At 42.0% G+C, this 19,848-nt stretch overlaps 1 protein-coding gene across 6 annotated transcripts in view; it reads right to left on the reverse strand.

Moving 5' to 3' along the window:
- ATXN1 (ataxin 1) overlaps nucleotides 1–19,848 on the reverse strand; it is a 160,404-nt gene that overhangs the window by 86,495 nt on the left and 54,061 nt on the right. For all 6 annotated transcript variants that reach the window (XM_033070996.2, XM_033071018.2, XM_033071035.2 and 3 more), the window contains one exon: nucleotides 2,467–2,590. The gene's annotated coding sequence lies outside the window, so the exon portion shown is untranslated. The remainder of the gene's footprint in view (nucleotides 1–2,466; nucleotides 2,591–19,848) is intronic.

Here is a 19,848-nt window from a genome sequence, read left to right on the forward strand (position 1 = left end):
CTTGCTTCACTTTTACCCTTACTAAAATAAACGTTCCTCCTTAACGAACCCTCCTGACATCCCTTTTTCTCTCCCCAGAAGTGGAATATGGACTTGATTTGTTCAAGCACGGCTATTCCAGAAATGCGTTTCATCCAAATGAAGAGAGGAGGAAAAAGGAAGCGAGAAATTTGTACTGTTTAGTAAACAGGCAGTTTCTAGGTGGATACAAGACACTGGTCCCAATTTACTGCACCCCTCCCTCCTCACACCCCCCTTCCCCTGAAATTTGCCTGGGTGGCAGAAGGCGGCAGCAGAAGGAAAGAGAACAGTTACCACTTGCAGTGGGAAACGTTTAATCATTTTCCTCACCTCTTTACATGACAACACCCTACAAATGGGGAAGAGAGAGCAATATTTCTCAGTAAAATCACTGTATGCCAGTATTTCCTTTCAGGAGAACCACTGCACCTCCTCACCTCTGGTACTCTTGTCTCCCTAAGAGGTTAAAGGAAAAAGGAGGAGCCTAGCTGACTGCCTCCTTGCAGCAGTCCTCCAAGTCCTCCAAGCAGAAGCCAGGTGATGAAATACACTCTCAAGGAACTGCTAAAAAGCTCTCCATCACCTATAAATGTTTCCTCAAAAAGAACTAGTCCTGGATGCCAGGCTAAGAGCAAATCTCAAGAACACTTTTTCCTATCCATACCTGGTGAGAAGAGTGCTGCTTTTTCTGCACAAACCCAGGTCTCCTGAGTGTAGTCAGGGTTTTGGCACCACAACAGCAGAACATCACACAGTGCTTTAAGTGGGGTGATTTAAAACCGTTTAGGACAGGGCAGAATGTAATGATCACACTGACAGCATCTTCAACAGATATTCCATCCCCTGTAATGGCTGATGATTGCCTCTTTCAGTTTATCTGGCTGATCTGGCCACACCACATACCTTACAGGACCCAGGGAATGCTCTTCTTCACGAAGTGCTGCTGCTGCTGCAATCAGTGGAGGTGATTGCAACATCTTGAACAAACATCTCCTGTTATCCCAACAGCTCTGCATGCTAGGATGTTTTTTTTTATTTTTTTATTTTTTTAAGGCTGTCCTCTCCTGCTCTAGGATGCCAGCATGCAAAGTAAACTCTTGCGGTTTTAGAGAAGACTTTGGAAGTCTGGGAATAAACTGGTACTGCCACACCTGCTTGGGTACATAGACAGAGAGAAGCTCCACATCTCAGAGGCCCCTTATTCATCTTAATGAGCTAGTAATTTGGCAGCTTTGTGGTATCAGGTAAGTAACAATTCCAAATGTTGGCTTTGTTAATTATTTCACTGTAGATCAGAGCAGGTGGAAAAGGCAAGAGATGATAAAAAGTTTTCAGTGTCCTCTCTAATACTTGTTTTGCAACTGGCTCTTGGGAAAGCAGCATCACTTAGACTCTGTCTCAGTCTGCTTCCCGAAGCCTGAACCCAAAGGGAAAAGCAGAGCAAAGGAGGGCATCCAACTTCAAGGGAACTAAAAGGCATGCCAGAAAACATATTTATATTTACTACATTAACAGAAAGTGCACAAACTAGTTTGCTCAAAATGGAAGAATCTGCAGCTTGTTTATCACTACTAAGATCTTGAAGGACCACTGCATACTCTGGGAATAAGAATTAATAACTTTCCTAACTTGGAAATCCCCATGGTTCTTTCTTAAGAAAAAAAATAAGAATTATTCTAAAACCTGGCAGGCCGAGAACTCTTGTTTTCCTCTTTTTGTGAGGATGTTTACATTTGATCTGCATGTTTGCCTATTTCAACCCACAAAAGCAGTGGGCTTCAATGAACATAAAAAATATTCATGCCATCTCTTTAGCCATCTCTCATGGGAACATTTTCTTTTATTAATACCACAGCTGAATCATGGTCTCAGTTGAGCAACTGTGTTTGCCTCAGAAAGGTGCGCTACTCCAATTCCCATGAACACAAACCTTTGAGAGGAGCACTTGTATTGGAAATACTCAAACTAATGTAACAAACTGACCAACAGCAGTTTGGAATACCAGGCAGAAATAACTACACTTGCATTCCTCTAATTTGAAAGTGGTCAAATAATTTCAGCCATTGTACAAGCATGCATAAAACTCTTGAATCTGACCTGTAGATTCATTAACTGCTACCCATAGTATTTTTCATTCTTGTTGGGCTACACAGTCACATGGCCTTCCAATGTAAGCTCACATATTTAACTAAAAAGCAATGACAAATAACTGCAGCAGTCCAAGGAAAAGAAACCCACCATCTTTCCTTAGATAGCACGAATCTTCCCTTAAACACATTAAAAGAAAAAAAAAAGGGTGGGGAAAAAAGGGGGAAAAAAAAGCAAGGGGGAAAGAAATTCAAGTCTTTGGCGCTCAGTGCATCACAGAGACCAAACACTACAGGGCAGATAGCACCTCCCAAAAGACGCAACTGGAAGTATTTGTTATCACTGCTAGGAACTCACAACATTCACTATGTTCTTCTTCAGGGAATTCTGGATTATCCTTTAGCATGAAGGTTTTTCAGAAACTGCTGGATTGTTCACAGGTCCTCACTGGCTTTCCTCTTTCAAATAAAGTAAGGTAGAGCTGTAAAACAAAAGCAAAACCAAGTAAGAAAGCAAGCAAGGGACAAAAAGAGGAAAATTCATAGAGCTGTTTAACAAATGAACAATTAACTCCTACATCTCCTTGAAGCAAATGTATTTTTAATGAGCTCCCAAGATGGAGATTCCAGTAGAGAGTGAGTGTATGGCAAACACTGATCTAGGATAGGAAGAATCATTTGCCTTGTATATATTATTACAAAAAATTAAAACCCAGTTCAGAATTGCTGAAGCAGATACATAATTAAAATAATTCTTGGGTACTTCTGTTGCTGTAACAAGAGAAAGAAAAAGCTACTTGGAGTTGCTGTTTGGAAAAGTGTCCGCAAACCAAGTCCACAACATGCAGAGATCCACACAGGAAGATTTTTGTTCTCAATGAACTCCTAAGGAAATGCAAACACCTATTTATTTCCATGGTTATCTGCAATATTATAACAGAAGAGTACTGAATCCAAAAATACACACATATTCCTGCTGTTTCTCAGTACGAAGTATTTTTCATATGCAAGATTTTTAATATTGTGTGGTCCTTTCATTGATTTTTTTGACAAAAATTCATTGTGGACCAACTCCTCTATTTTTTTTTTTATTACCTACTACTCAGATTAGACTATCGTCAGCCTTATCATTAGAGCTGAGGAAACTGGTGGGTTCCATTTTATGTGAACTCCACACAGAATACTTATCTCCACAAGCCCCAAATTGGACATTTTTTCCTTGAGCCAGGTTCCCATGGTCTCCTTGTGCTATCTAAATTCTTATTTCCACTTTGTGCCACCAACATTTTCTACCCCTTTAATGTAAGGCTTCTCACACATTTCACCTGTCACTTCAGGATTTGTGCACATGGATCCCATCCTGCCAGCCTTATGGTGTCCTCAAACCAAAAACAAGTGCAGGACAAAACACTACACCTTGGACAGTGCAAACTCTCTTCATTTGTTGGAGGAAACGAGGCAATCTAGAAAATTATTCATTTGACCTATCAAGCATCTGGTTTAGGACAGAATGATTCACTCTCTAGAAAGGTCTGGTTCTCTCCATAAAGTGAGTCTAGACACTGAGCTCAGATTAGATGGCTACATATGAATGCAGATGAATCTCACATTACGTGAAGGCAGGAAACAAGTCAGACAGATGGACAAGTGCAGTTCATGGGTGAAGAGCAGAGGGAAGATAATGCAATTACAAAAAAAGCTGCTACTCAAAAGAAGTTTACACCTATGACTGTTTTAGTTAAACATACAAAGCAACAACAACAAAACCTTCAAAAGTCCAAAGTGGTATCTGTTCAGTTGATCCAGTTTTGTTATAAGACAGCTCCGGATTTACTGGCTAAGGCTAAGTCCCCATGGAGCAGTGTCTGTAAACCTGCATTCAGCTGCCTGGGGCCCTGGCAGTGATGGTGATGGTGACCACTAGTCTCAAGGTACATGTGTCTTTGTTCTCTCCCTGCTGAACCATAGCAATGCAAGATACCCTCTACAAAAATCTTCCCAGTTTAAGACACAGAAGTTTCTTAGGAACTACAACTCCTGTGTGACACAGGCACCACTACCTCAAGAGCCTTCAGATACCCAGGCCTTGGCTGCACTTCTGAGACTTTGGTCAACAGCTTCTCTCCTCTACTGAAGTGGGACCCCACTGCTTATCTGATAGAAAAACACACCATCACACATGGACTCACAAGATTTTTAACTTTAGAAAGCAGACCAAAGAGAGAAAAATAACATAAACCTATTTTTAAAAAAATCCCTTGAATCCTTGCTGAAAACCAAAACAATTTATTTTCAAGCCAGTTATTTTTTTCTTTAAATTACAAGAATCTCACAATTTAAAAACTCCATCTTAGCTCAAAATACTCAAACCATTTTGTTTCTAAGTGCTAAAATGAAAGATTTCAGCATTTGCAAATTATTTATGTTTTTTTTCCCCAATAATTTGGCAACCCTAAAAGTTGCAGTTTTTAATCCTTATCTCTTGTCATTCAGCGTTCAGGGGAACCTTCAAATGGAGTCCAAGTGACTATGAGAAAATATTTAACATTTCCAACAAAAATAGATGGCTTCCAATTATTTTTAGTAAGAGCAGGGAGGTTTACTCCTTGCAAACTCCTGCTTGGATAGGCTCCTGTGAGCCTCTCTGGAGAGTCAGCAGTGTGTAACCCTGGGCTGACACCCACCACACTCAGTGACTAAATTCTTCCACTAACTTCAACAAGTGGGATTAGGATTTTGGTTCTGTTCAAGTTATCAAGCTCCAATTGCCCAAACCAGGGCTTTGATCACTGAATCAGGAGCAAGGCTCCTTGCCAGCCATGCAGGGATCTTGCTGCCAGCCTGGAATGTGTCTTGTGGACCCCAGCACAGGGACACAGAAACAGGCCACAAGCAGCACCTGTGCAATACAGTGCAGTGGGGGTACTCTGGGGCAGATATCTTCCCCCTGCACTCACATTTCATGGGAAAGATGACATGAAGCAAGGCAGCTTACACCTCAGGCAAAAACAGGGGCAAAGAGACCTTGTATTTAGCACAGAGTGCCTTTGTACCATGCACACAGCCAGTTATTATGGAGCAGATGATGCACTGTAAATTCACAAGCTAGTTTAATTTGCTACAACTTGCTCACTTGACCTTACCCATAGGCACTTGACTCTGTGAGGGCCAAGGCATGTCTGCCTGCAAATGTTCCCAGCACTTTCATGCTTAACATTTAAGGATGGCATAGCACAAAATTCAGGATGCATGGAGAGATGCTGCTTCTTGAAACACATCCCTCACCTCAAGAGCAGAGCACTCAGTCCCTAATAGGGGTAATTTTTTTGCTATGCAGATCTGATGGGCTCTGATGACATGCTCTTCATGGAACATGTAAAAGAGTCATAACTTGGAGGGACCAGCAGAGAAAGCTGGTTTGCAGCACAATTAGGTCTTAACCAGACTTTGTGACTGAAGTTTCAACGTGATGAACAAATCATTATCGCATACACGGTTACCGATCACATCCCTGCTATAAATGGGAAGCGTTACCAAGGAAGCTGTTTCGCATGGTCCCACAGCATTATGGTTACTCAAATATCACAGCATAGCCCTGTCTTTGAGAGCTAAAAAGGACACCATGCTGACAGATTAGAAGTGTAATTGAGACATGAACAGATCTCAAATCAAAGAACATGGAAGTACTTCTCAGGGGTATTTTCAGACTAAAATTGGACCCCAGGGCAATCAACAAGTACGGACTGTAGTACAAGAGAGCAACTGCAAATTGGCAAAACCCAAAAACCAGAAGTTGGCTACATGCTATATCCTGTATTTATTCCAAGAAAAGGTCATGCTCTCCCATCTTGCTTTGAAGATCAGGGAGTGAGAGATTACCATTTTACTAGTTCTTTCCTGCAGGTTTTTAATTGTCATCCCTTGCTCTCTTGCATGACATAATTTGGTTTCCCTAATTCACAAATCAGCATAAGCTAAATAAAACTGTTTAAGAGACGGCAGCCTTGTGCCCAAGTGGTTTCGTTGTTCGCTATTATCCCTCAACTAATCCTTCAACTCAAATAAAACCATAATTCATTTCCTGCTTTATTCTCTCTCTACACTAAATAGTTTTAGACAGGTTCAATCCTGCCTCACCACAAATGGGAAAGGCGAGGTTTTATCTTCCTGGAGTGTGCATGATTTCAATTACCTAATGTGTGTATCATCTATCATGTCAGGAAAAAACTTCTAAATTATTTTTAACAGGTTTAGCTGACTTTACACAATGAGGAAAGATTCTAATGGAAATCTAAAGAAAAACCCCAAACTAACCAGGATTTTACTGTCTTTTAGATTTCAAGTTAATAAAAGCTTCTCTACACCAGCCATGCCAAACTTTGCCCATCTGAAAATCTTCTGACATTCTGTCTAGTGTACAAAGGCTGCTGCTGATGTTCTGTTAGTGTAAAAATTACTTAAATCCCAATTATGCCTACTTTAATGCTATGCTGAAGCAGTACCACCTTAGGACAGAAGAGGCTTTGTTTGCATAAAACAGGCAGGCATCACTCAGGCATTCCTCATCTGAAGCTTGATCCTCCATGGCTTTGTCATGTAAACAAACATTTCCCATGGCTCTGCATGTGGTCCACAGTGAAATGCTTAACTTCACAAGGTGTTACACCCACTTTTTGCAGGGTGTATAATTGTATCTGGGTGCATGGGAACAGTAAATCAAGTGTTAACGCTTTGCATATCCTGCAGGTCCTAAACCAGAAAAGCAGGATGCAGATCATTGGGCTGGGACAAAGAAGCAATCCATCCTGCCCCACAATTTGTAGCAGAGGGAAGAACATCTATATTGCCTTCCCCATCTCTTGAACATGGGACATCCTAGCCCAGCACAACTTTACTGTGTGAAAAGCATCTCCAACGTGAGTGCTTACCCAGAGGGAAAATGCAGGACAGGAACATCCACCCGGGAACAGTGCAGAGATGGGAGCAGCACGTGGGGCTGAAAGGGCAAGGCTGCAGCTCACACCCTCCAGTGCAGGAGCCACAACTGAAGATGGCCACTGATTCTGCACAACTAACGTTAGCTGCGAGTCATCTAGAAATCACTGCCTGTGATCTAATCTACAGACCATTATTCATCATTGCTTCACCCACAGCAGGTATTTTTCAGGACTTAAGGCTCAGGTAAACCACTCCTCTTTTTAGCATCAGCCTATGCAAACAGACTGAGAGTTTTCAGCTGTACTCACTGGACTCATCTGCCCTTCCAAATCTCATCATCTGGAAACCATAGAAGCAGCTTTGCTCCCAGAGCCATCTCCACTGCTCTTGTTACCCATTCCCTAATCTCTTTGAACCTTTGAACAAGTGACTGGAAAACAAATGAAGGTTCATCACCACAGCTGTACTTAGGGAAAAATGCAGAACAGCTCAAGTTCACACTCTCCGTGTACATGATGCCCAATAACAATACAAACGCAAATCTAACAAGGACCTCAACTTCAGAGACATCACTTTTACACAAATAACAGCAATCACAACCATACTCCTTATTTGTACTTCACTAATAACCAGTTTTCCCCAAAAGACTTGAGGTTAGACTGTGCTTAGCCTTATGCTTCTCCTAGCGGGCTTAGTTTCTAAGTTCCATGTGATTTTCCCCCAGAAAGAGAGTACAACATAAGGTATTGAAATAGCAAGTCAAGAGGTAGGCTGTGGGTGCAACACACAGTGCCATCAGGTGAAAATTAGGAGGAGCCTGTTCAGATTGTTTTGTCTAAGTAGACACAGGGCAGACCATAAGCAGAGAAATACCTCACAAATACCTCCTATCAGATATCAATTATGTACTTCTTAATAAAAATACATCACCTTATTCACATCAGCACCCCCTATTTGCCACTTTTTCATGGCTATTGAAGCAGGAATACTGGTGGGTGAGCGGGAAAACTTCAACACAGATCTACATTCCCCTTAGGATGCCAACTTTCTTCATTCTCATACAGAGATTTAAAGTAGATACTCTCTTGCCTGTATGTTTGCTACACAGTCATTTCTACAGGTCTTCTGAGCAGAAGAGATTGACTAAAGAATGCAAATGGACCATAATAATTCAGGCTGAGAGCCAGTAATTTTGAACAGATATAAGCAATAAAAATAACTACTCTGGATGCTTCTGTCACACGACATAAATATTTCTCTTTTTCTTTTATGGAAGTTATTATGCAAAAAATGCAGCTCAGCCCTGAGTGGAGACAATGAGCCTCCTGAATATTTGAAGAACTGCAGCTCCCTGTTAACTGGTTACAGAGCCTTCATAACATGTACAGACACCTCTCCTACGATGGCTACTGTTCTCCTGCAAAGATGGTGTTGAAGGGAGAATCCAAATGATGTGAGCTGCAAACAGCAACAGCACCAAAAGCAATGGCTGAGATTCTGTTTAATTGCAGTATTTTAAGTAGCCAGAGACAGTAGCCTGAAGAAGATTGTTAATGCTACAACCCAGTAAACAGGCTCTCTGGTGGCAGCAGTAATTCCAGGAGATGCCCAGGGCACCAACTCCATGGTGCCAGTAGGATTTGAGTTTGGGTCATGTTCTTTGCCTCACTGGGTTCAGCCACAGGTGCCCAGAGCTGTTCATCTGCTACTTACGCAAAGTTTTCAGGGACCAGCTTCCCCATCTCCTCTACCTGTGCAGCTCGCATGACAGCAGCTGCCAGGCTGGGGGGACACACACGGGCGCAGGCACAAACAATGCCACCACGTGAGCTTCGCTTCCTTAGGAAGCCAGCCCAGAACGCACCCTTAACCTTCTCCCCGCTTCCAGTGCTGCCACGTCTTCTGTGCCGCTGATGCAACGTGATACAGAGCTGGAAAACAAAGACACTATTGACTAACTTTTTTGCAGGATTAAGATGACTATGCTGGCTTACAACAAAGATTTCAATGATTTCGACACCGAACGCTAAGTAACAGGAACACGGCTTGGCAGTAATTCCAGAGATTACCTGTTGAAACATTAATGACAAACATCTTTTGATGTGGGCTGCTTTATGTGGTGCAAAAGGCAGCGCTGTAATTATGCATTTCCTTTCTATGAATCTAGTATTTAGCAGTAAAGCATTACTGGGGGGGTGGGGGGTGGTGTGCACATGTAAGTTTGTGCACGTGTGTGAGAGACAGGAAATACTCCACAGCTGAGCCTACAATTTACCAGGGTGGCTGCACGTAGTAAATCAGCAACAGGGGAGCTCAGCCGTTTCATTCATCCTGCACCAAGCACAGGGCTGAAACAATTGCCACGCTTAAGACAAATGTCAGCGTGAGTCATACCAGCCGGAGCGCAAACATGTTTGCTGTCGGGTGAGTCAGAATATCACATCCTGAATTCACAAATCTTCCTATAAGTAATAATTTCTGAAATTGTTGCATCTCTTTAATCCAATGCAATTTTAACTATGATGCCAAATCCAAGAAGGCTTTCCTGACTACAAAGAAAATGGTTTTTTTCTCCTATTCCTTTTTGCTTCTTATTGCGTGTATCTACCTACAGTAGTAGGCTGTCTACGGTACCTGAAGTGGGAATTGCATTGATTCAGACTTAGGTGACTCAGACTTAGGAAAATGCAAGCATGGCTCAAAATCGGTCCAAATGAGAGACAGCCCCTGTCCCCCTAAAAAAAAGGAAAAAAAGCCCAAAAAACTAAATACAAGCAGTAGGACCTTTCACTTACTAAATATGCTTTCTACATCTTTTCTGGTGCCGTAATTCTGACAAGCTTTAGCACGTTCAGAGAAAAGGAACGTCATGCTGGCATGAGACACAGAGCAGCTGAGAAAAGGGGTGAGAAATGCTGGAGAAGTAGTGAGAGAGGCCAGGGCAGCATGGTGCATGTGAGCAAGGAGGGACTGTGTCTGCACTGTACTCCACAGCGTGTGCGCCCACAGCTAAAGCACTGTGCCTGCTTCAGGGCGTGTTCAGCCTCAATACAGCGTGCACAGATCATTCCTCCCCACCAATATGAACACACCTGGGTAACAAAATTAATGCACTGTAATAATTGGCAGTGATTTTCCTTGACTGACTCTAATTCAGGAAAGTATCTGAATCAGAAGTTATGCAAGTGCCTTTTGAAATAGGACTAAACTCTAGGATATGACCAAATTTATGCAGGAGAGTCCTGATAAAGATATGTGTCATGTCTGTGAACAAGAGGGGGAAAAGTGTTTTGGGTAAGGTTGTTGAGGGGGTGTTTCTAACTTGATTTTCAGTTCTCATCTTACATGAAAGGGAATTCATACACATACAAATCTCCTTACATCAAATCAAGAGAGTCTTGCTTTCTTCTAATTGTTTTGTGGAATAACCACTCAGAAGTTCATTTCTGTTATCTTTCTTAAACAAAATAAAAGGCATTTAAAAAAAAAATTATTGCTAAAACAATGAAATCCTCCTGGGAACGACTTAGTTATGGAAATCAAGTGACAGTTTCTTTTATCTAGCTAAACAGCAAGTCTGCATTTATAAAAGGCATTCTGTGCACGAAGTACAGTGAGTAGGAGGACATGAAAATACTATTTTTAAACCAGATTTCAGCGTTCCTCCCATACAGATTTCCTGGAATAATAACAGCAACAACAATAATGATAATTACTAATGCCAAAAAAAGAGTATCATCTTAAAGGTGAGTAGCATGTGAGAAAGCAAATTGTAGTTAAGGATTTGTAAAATTTAGGGACAAATGTAAGGTTCTTTCAAATAAACTGGCATTGTGCCATGAATTTCACAGGATCTGAGATTTGCCCCCTAGATTTCATACTGCAATTTTTTTTTTCAAAAAAGGCAGTAAATTAACATTATGTGCAGCATATGCTGCATGTCTACCATTTGTTTTCTTGCAGCAATTGTTATTTTCAGAAACACCACTAAATGAGAAGTTAACTGTGGAGCTGATGCTATCACTGTGTTTGGGTAAGTGACCATGGCAGCTTTTGGAGCTGGGGAAAAAAGGCAAAAAACCCTGAAAAAGTCCAGAGCCAAGCAATGTTTTCAAATGCAACAAGAAAAGGGGTGCATTGCAGACTCTGACCCAAAGCTTAAAAGAAGACACTGTAAAGATCCTTTTCTGCTTTGCTGACTTCTGGACCTGTCTTTCAGGACACTCACACAGCAAAGATGTTGCATTAACAGAGAAATTGTGAGTTAAATCCTTCCTCTCTGCTAGGAATACCTGTCTGCACCACACTTGGAATGCAACCTTCCAAGGGCAGTTAGCCCCGATTACCAGAAGATTTTTACTCAATTGTGCTATCATCTATGAGTGGTAATTAGAACAGGGAAAAAATGAACAAAAGTGACCAGGCAGTAACAAAATGGCTGGGACACGCCAAGATGCAATGTGAAACCCGCTGGAGCGCTGGCACTTGAAAGTAACCCCAGCACTGGGAAGCCCCCATTGCCCACGAGATTAGAGCAAGGCAGAGAACCCTCACATGCTATCTGTCCCTCTCGTACACCCGGCAGCTCTAACACAGACACACACTGGCACTGACTCCTGTTTCAAACCCGGGAGCATCCCCCAACACACGTGCCTGCACACAACCACTGTTCAACCCCTGGCTCATGCTGGTGCCATGAGCTACCAACCCTGTCCAAGTGATTTCCATCCATGTTTCTGATCCAGTGCAAACCCCTCAACAGCAGTGGTATGAAACGTGGAGGAACCAGCAGCCTTGGCATGCTACCAACCCACTGAAAAATCTGCCACCTAACTAATCAGGTACGGTCTGTTTCTGAAAGATATTATTTAAGAACTATTCAGCATGTTTGGAGGGACTTCCACACTCTCCTACAAGACAAATTTTCATGTCATTAACCTTTATTTGCCTTTTAGACAGTAAAGTGTAAGTCTATCAAACCAGAGTTCCAATTTGATATTTTGATCGTCACCATCTGCTTAATGGGAAATGTACAGTGGTAAGAGAGGGAAAAAAAAGAGGTATGACTGGAATAAGTTAGTGCCGTTTTCCTTTTTTGTCCATTGCTTGCTGCCAAACATGCTTGCTGCTGGTCACTTGCCTTGCTCACTGCCAGCAAGTGCTCAGCTGGGCACATCACCAATATTTAACCCTCAATAAAATTAAATTGCAATAATGATTTGCACTCACTTAGGGTTTTACATACCACAAACACTGTGAAAAAAGTAACTGCATGCTCTGTAACATCCCTGCAAGGTAAATTGAGTATTGTTATTCATACTTTATGCAAAAGAGAATTTCACTGGAGATGGGATAATTGACCTGCCCAAAGCTATGCAACGCAGGTGTTCCTGTTTCCTGGTTCTCTCTCTATGCCAACAGACCAGTTTCAGCCTTTTCTGTAATTCAGAGTGGGTTCTGCATTCAGAGTGGGTTCTGCCTTCATTTCAGCCTTTTTCTGCTGCTGAGGGAAAGCAGAGAGGAGGTCTCTGTACGAGTGACACATGGGTGTGTGAGAGTGGCTCCTAGCTGCATTGCGTGTGGTGGGACCAGAATCAACAGGACTGCAGCACTGCTATTTCTGCCTCCCTGTGGTAAGCAAGGATTAGCTGCAGAAAATTATTTTATTTATATTTGGTCTATAGTAATTTACTAATAATTTGTAAAAGGAGGATTAGAATACTTTTTCACAAAATACTACCAAGTTTTAGCTTCTCTGGATGTCTTCCAGAACTGCAAGGAGGACAGTAGAGGACTCGGCAGTGTACCACACACTGCTCCTCATACTCCCTCTCTCTCTTCGTCTCAACAGTAAAGAAGGGTAGAACTAAACCGATCAAGGTTTCATCCCAGTCAAACAACAGCAGGGCAGGAGCAGGGCCCACTACCTGCTCCTGTGGGCTGCAGCCACCCCTGCTCACTGTCACATGGCAGAAAATGCCACACTGGACTTGCCTTCGGCCAGCACTGGTGTACTGGATGGACCTGAACTGTTTAACCACCTCTTTGAGGTGAAAACCTTCATATGTCACGGGTTGGACAACAGATTAATGTAGTCAGAGATCCTGTTACAACACCAGCTGTTCCTCCTGCACCACAACCAACAGCCACAGTGTAGGTGAGACCCAACCACACTTAGTGCATTAGAAATTAAAGGGGTTTTACCTCTAAAAGATCTGTACACTTATGTGCAGTTAAAACAGAATTGTTAACTACTAGCCCTGTGGATGCAATTATCTTAGTTCAAAAGAGGGCTTTTACTGGCAAAGCTCATCCCTGTTCCTTCACTGGCCAAGTAAGCCCTACCTTTGATCAAAGCAGTTAAGACTGGAAAAGCACTTGAACACACTGATCAGCTTCTGAGCTAGGACAAGGCTTAAGCATAGAGGGGTTTATCTCTCACAACCTCTCACTTTTAACCACGTTTGATTGGGTCAGGGCCAACTTGGTGTAACCAGATCCTATGCTCGAGCTGCAGGTTTTGATTGCCCTGAGACTGTAGCTCAAGCCAAAGCCTCTTTAGCTATCTCACCTAAGAGCACTGCCACCCCAGCAGATCAGCAGATGAGCTCCATAGTTTAAGTGGCTTAGCTGTGCTGAACAACTCTGCTACATCCAGTTCCCCTGTTCAGTGCCCGAGCTTCAGACAGCAGTGATCTTTTCTACTGCTCCAGGAGGTTTTGCTGCGGAGGACAGAGCTGGGCTAAGCAGAAGCTTATGCTGTCCCCAGGCTATAGGAGAAAGACAGGCTTGGAAGTTGGGCACCTCAAGGAGCTCAGTGAGCCAGTAGTGTTCTTGGAAGATCACTCCCCTCCCACACCGTCACTGGCACCAGAGTTTGGGGTTGGCTTCCCACTACATTTTGTGACTAGGATGAAAAATACAAGCCTAACACACCACACGCCACCTTGCCAGGACTTCTTAGGAAAAATCCTCAGCAGTGGCACACAGCTGAGCAATGCATGAACCACCACAATAAGACGATGCCCTCCTTAAGCCACCTGTCTTAGTCTGGGATGAACAGCCTCTGCCCTATCTTAGCAGCTACAAACCTCCGTTCCTGTAAACCTCACAATTTCCCAGGTTCACCATATCCTTCTCTCAGCCACTCCTCCCAAAGGCAGCAGGCAGAAGTGCTGCTAACATAGCATAACCAGTGTGAAGTTGTAACAGTGTGGGAGAATGTGGCAATTCATGGAAAATGTCTTTGACCAAAAGGCAATTAGCAGTGAGTCTAAATGCAGCAGCTGAAGGGAGTGGTTTCCTAACAAAACAAGCCTTGTTAAAAAAAAAAAAAACCAACAAAAAACAAAAAACCAAAAAAAGCCACCCAAAAACTTGCTTTCCTCAAAAAAGCAGCATTCTCAGGACATTGAAAGCATGTGGGAAAAAATACCTCTGTGAAGCTTTCTGTAAAGATTATTCTTTACAGACACATTTGGCAGCTTGCTGCTCTGTCTCCTAATGCCATCGAGTATAACTACATTAAGTCAACAAGCAAAGCCACTCAAAGGGGATTTTTTGCGGTTTTCTAGGCCAAGAGAGGAAGCAGTGCAGTAGGAAAGTTTTCAGAAGTGGGAGTTGTGCCTGCCTTGCTTCTAATTGTAGTGAAACTGTCAACCTCTGCGTTGTGTTTCAAGATTTTACACTTCAAAATCATTCCTTCTGTGCTTTGAATTGCTATACTTTTAAGCTAACTACTTCTAAAAGTGCTGTTTAAGAAATGACATCTTCAACCACATTTAACGTTGAGAATAAATCTAAATTTGCAAAGTCTCATTGGATCCCTGCAGAAGTGTAGATTTTTTTATTGTACTTGACAGCCAATCTCTTGGAAAGCGTCTGTGCAGAAATTCAGTTTAAATTACTTCATATCAAGACATTTAAGAGAAAATGGGGGGCTGCTGTGAGTTAAAAATAATTATGCTCTTTTTACCTTAGCTAAAAAAAATCGCCAAGATTCAAGTAAGCAAACAGCATCAAAACCAATTAATAACTTCAGAATCTACCTCTTGTAGGCATGTATTAATTGTATTTCAGAATGATCTCCAAACTCACATGGCTAAAACAACTGAACAAGGCTGACTTGCTTTCTCCCTTGTAAACCACCAGAAGTGGAAGCAGGTTCAGGAACTATGGTGAGAATTACAGGCACTAGCTGCCTGTGGATGTTCTCTGCCTCTGCTCACTAAACTCTGGGAATCACCCCATCAATGCTAGAATGGTAAAACTGTAGATAAGCCAATGTGCTAGATTTATCTCCAGTGTCCAAACCCAATCCTGTAAGGAGACAGATACCTGCCAAACTGCAGGAAGCTGAGAGATCTTGTGCTTTCCAAGTGCTCCTGCACACATTTGAATATCAGAGTAATTAGGAGGGCATGCTCCTTTCATGCTGTCATGAAACACAATATTTATGTTGCTTCAGCTTTAATGATTTTTAAATATGGAAGATAATTTCAGCAGAGTAAAAGCAGAATAAGTAATGCTCAGTGTGGTAAAACTAATTCAGGGTAAAGTTTTACTGCTAAATTCTTGGGGAGACAGAGAATAAGCAAATAGCTGCTCAGAATGTACAGGCTCAGAGTCAGCTCAGTCAAGAAGAGTTATTTTTTACCTAGTGTGACAGTGTCCAGCACAAGGAGGCCCCAAGAATGACTCCAGCTCCCAAGTAACACTTTCACCAAACAGAAAATTATACTGTACCTTGTGGGGCTGAACAACTTTGAAGTATTATCTCGAGGTCTGCAAAAGCTGTTCCAGATGCCAGGTTTCAATTTAAGCCCATCAAATTTTCATATCCTTCTCCCGGAATGCTGTCTCCCGGGTTTAAAGGAGGACAGCACACTACTTAACCCTGAGAAAAAAGCTCCTACCATTGCTCAGGAATGACTCCCCTCCATAGCATTTGGAAATCACACTAATCACCTTGCAAGGAAGTCCCACCCCACTCCTTGCTCACCACATGACAGATGCTTGGCTGCGCCAAGCTGAGGTGCTACAAAGGTTACTTCTGCAATTGGGAGGGAGGGGTATGCAGCCTTCCCTCTGCATTCTGATCATCATTTCCCCACTTGTGGATATGATTCCTCCTCACCTCTTCCCAAACTAACAAAAATAAAAAATCCTCCTTAACCAGACAGGAGCAATGATGGCAAAGAGCCTTCTACTCCAAACTGCAGCACCAGCTAGGCATGAAGTGAGGAAACACAGCCATGTCACAAGGGAAACACTGAGCTATTGCAAACAACAGCAACCCTTTTGACTTAACCAGAAAGTGCCCAACCCAATACTAGTTTTCAGGTGGAAAAGCTGCCCTCCACTTACCATGCAGACTCCAGCAGAGCTGGATCACCTTCTCAAATATCCTAGTCTGCCACAGCAGTCCAGCAAACACTGCCATCTAATCATTCCCATAGTACACAAATCCCTTCCTGGATTGGCACAAGATGAGTGAGTACAAAGTTTTTGCTAACCTTGCATTCATAGCAATTTTCCCCTCCCCATCACATCATGTGAATCATCCCTGTTTCCAAGCATCAAAGAGTTAATGGAAGAAAGAACCACCCCACCATGAGCTTCACTCAAGGGTAAGTGGACTGGCCAGCTACCAAAGCAGATTGTTAGACTGCACCAAACTCCTTACTTTTTTTTCTCTCAACTGCAATAACGTAAGGATTGAATGTGGACATAAATGTAAACCTAGACCACATCTGCTGATAAAGCAAAGTCTTTGTACTTGCGCGACTGCCATTAACTGTACACAAAATACTTAAATTTCATGAATTCTCCTACATTCAAAAGCTGACCTGCAGTCAGCTCGAGGCAGCCAATGTGAACTGCAGGCTCAGCAGAATTGCACATTAAAGACAGAAGGGAAACAGATTATAATACAAAATCAGACTGCTAGGAAAGTGAATCATTTGTGCAACTGTTAAACACTCAGAGTATTTTGGGCACGCTTCACCACACCAGATTAAAACAGAGCTCTGGTGATTCTCTTCTGAAAGGCAGGGTAACAGGTAATGGGTTCGTGTTATTTGCCCCTTTCATCACAGGCATGAACAAACTGGTGCCTTCAGGAATCTGTCATATTTCACTATTAAACTTTCCTTTTGAATTAATTGAAGGTACTCTGCTATTTGAAGATTTTTACCTTCCCATAATTGCATTAATAGCTTGGAGCAATGTACGTGCATATGCAAAACATTTCTTCCCAAATATCTCGCAGGGAACTTCAACTGTGCATCTTTGCCATAAGCATTCATGCTTCTTCTCATAAAATAGCTTCAATATAGTATTCTAATTCTAACTTATTTTTTGGTAAGATACTTCCACCTTGCATTCATACCTGTCAGACATGGATTGTGGAGTTCCCCTGGATAACTATTACCAAACCATTTGAAAGTTTCTCCATTGCCAACCAGGTATAAGCAGCTAGGACCTACCTAACAGGACTCCATCTCTAGACAGTTTCATTTTGAATGACATAAATTACCTTGGGCCAGCTTACTTCCACATTGGTTCATGCTCTGCTCTGCTGTGACCTCTAAGGAGAACAACTCAGGGACTCATCTGTCCCAAAGCCATTTGTCCCAGTTTAGATTCCTTCCTATTTCAAGTCTACCATAACAGACCTACGGGCATGAAATCCACTCTTGGATGTGACTGGTGACCCTTTCTATGGTTTGTATTACATTTGATTATTTACATGATCATTAATAACAAGAGGAAAATATTTTAATTTGCTTGCAAATTCAATTTCCACATTTATGATCAAGAGAATCATGTCTACAAACAGATCTTTATTCTTACACGCTGGGCTTGGAGACACAAAACATGATGTATTCTTAGCTGTGCCCATGGCATCTATACCTAATACTGCAGTCTCAAAGAATGCAGAAATCTGTGGTAATCCATTCTCTTCTCAGTTATCCAGTACCTTTCCAGATCATTAATAGTTAAATTAAAAAAAAAAGAAAAAGAAAAAAAGGGGGAGCTTATGATAAAAATTCACACCCAGATTTCAAAGACCTAACAGTGTTGGAAGGTGCACAGTAGATTATGCTCAAGAGTACTTAATGCAGAAATATCAATCAAGAATTTTTGGTGCTTCCACTCAAGGTTTTTTAGATTTGTGATTCATGTGGGAAGTCATTGCTAACAACAACAACAACAACCACCAACAGTCTCTGCAACAAAAAAGTAGAAACTATAGCTGGCTCTTTGAGCTGAGAAGTACAGTGACTTTGCAGAGGAATTGCACACACCCCATCTACTGGCTTTTCAGAAGACTGAGAATTTTAACAGCAGCAAGACAAGTTAACTTTGCATTGGAATTATTTACCAAGCAATGCAAGGATTAGTGCTTGATGAAGGTACAGGAGAACATCCCCTATCCCAGGAGAGCCACAAAGCAATCCAGAACTGACACAACTATTCAGAGCCTACAATGGTAGAAATACAGGTCACAGGCTAAAAAAAGTAACCCAAATCATCACAGCACCTTGTACACTGTGACAGAAACCTAATAAAGAATCAGAGAAAATGTTCCAGCTGACAAAGGTGCTGGTTATGCTGAGTGCCTGCTGTGAGGCCTGCCTTGCTGCCCTTAAGAGCACGGGCAGAGGTAACACCCAGCAGAACAGATAAAGGCAGCAAACATGCACCCACAGCAGAGACTTTGGTCAGTGCTGTTGTTATGCCCCCTCTGCAGCACCTGGGGAGCACAGACATTATAATTTTTAATTCAAGAAAGTTGCATGCCACATCATTAGAAGAATTCACAACAAACTTCAGTAACTGAATCAGAAATGGAACTCAAGTTACACTCTGTCAATCAGGATGTTTGATCACAGCACATCAAAGAATCTGCTCAGCTCTGCTGAAAGCTTCCCAAAGCCATTGCAATCTCCCACTCCTCAATAGTCTGCAATGCCTTCGTAGCAGATGGCAAAAGTACTGAGGGTAAATCCAGCACTAACAGCAGCTGGGAATACTGATAGTTTTGCCACTGGAGTGTCAAATTGTGACACTTCTTTTCCCAACAAATTAGTAAAGTTAATATACCCACACTGCCACACCAGTGTTACCAGCCAGAGTTTGTCTTTCTAATTCCATAGTTGCAGGCAGGGGCTCACAGAAGTGGCCAACTGTCACCACAGTGTCAATCTAAGGTCTTAGGAGACAAAATGCATTTACATTTGTCAGTACACTCTTTGTATGATACTTGCATCAACAGATAGGCTGTTACTGACAGTTATGTGAAATACATGGTAGTCCATGATACAGATTAGGGGGATATTCAATGCCTCTTCACTTTTCACCCTGGATTTCAAAGGAGTTTCTTTAGGAAGTATATATTTAGTACTAATATACCAGTGCCTTGTCACACAGATGCATAGTAAAAGCCAAAATCACAGAAATTTTATTTGCATATAGGGTCAGAGATGTTTTGAAAACAGAATTTTCAGTTATCTATGAACTTTGGAGGAACTCAGTGTTACAGAAAGAAAATTACGTTTTTCCTTCACTTGCTACTGTCCTCACAGAACAAAGCCTGCTCTTGCATCTGGTGTGACTTCAGCACAGTGGACTAGATCAGAGCAACGTAATGCATTAAATCTCCAGTTTTCAAACAGCAGATCAAGTTTTGTTTTAAAATGCTGCCTTTACTCAGAGCATTTTAAACCAAGTCTTTGGTAAGAGGCTACTGTAGCTGCTCACCCCTTCTTTCCATTTTCTGCGTGAAAGTTTTTAAGTA

Source organism: Catharus ustulatus, chromosome 1 (genome assembly GCF_009819885.2).
Source record: "Catharus ustulatus isolate bCatUst1 chromosome 1, bCatUst1.pri.v2, whole genome shotgun sequence".
NCBI lineage: Eukaryota > Metazoa > Chordata > Aves > Passeriformes > Turdidae > Catharus > Catharus ustulatus.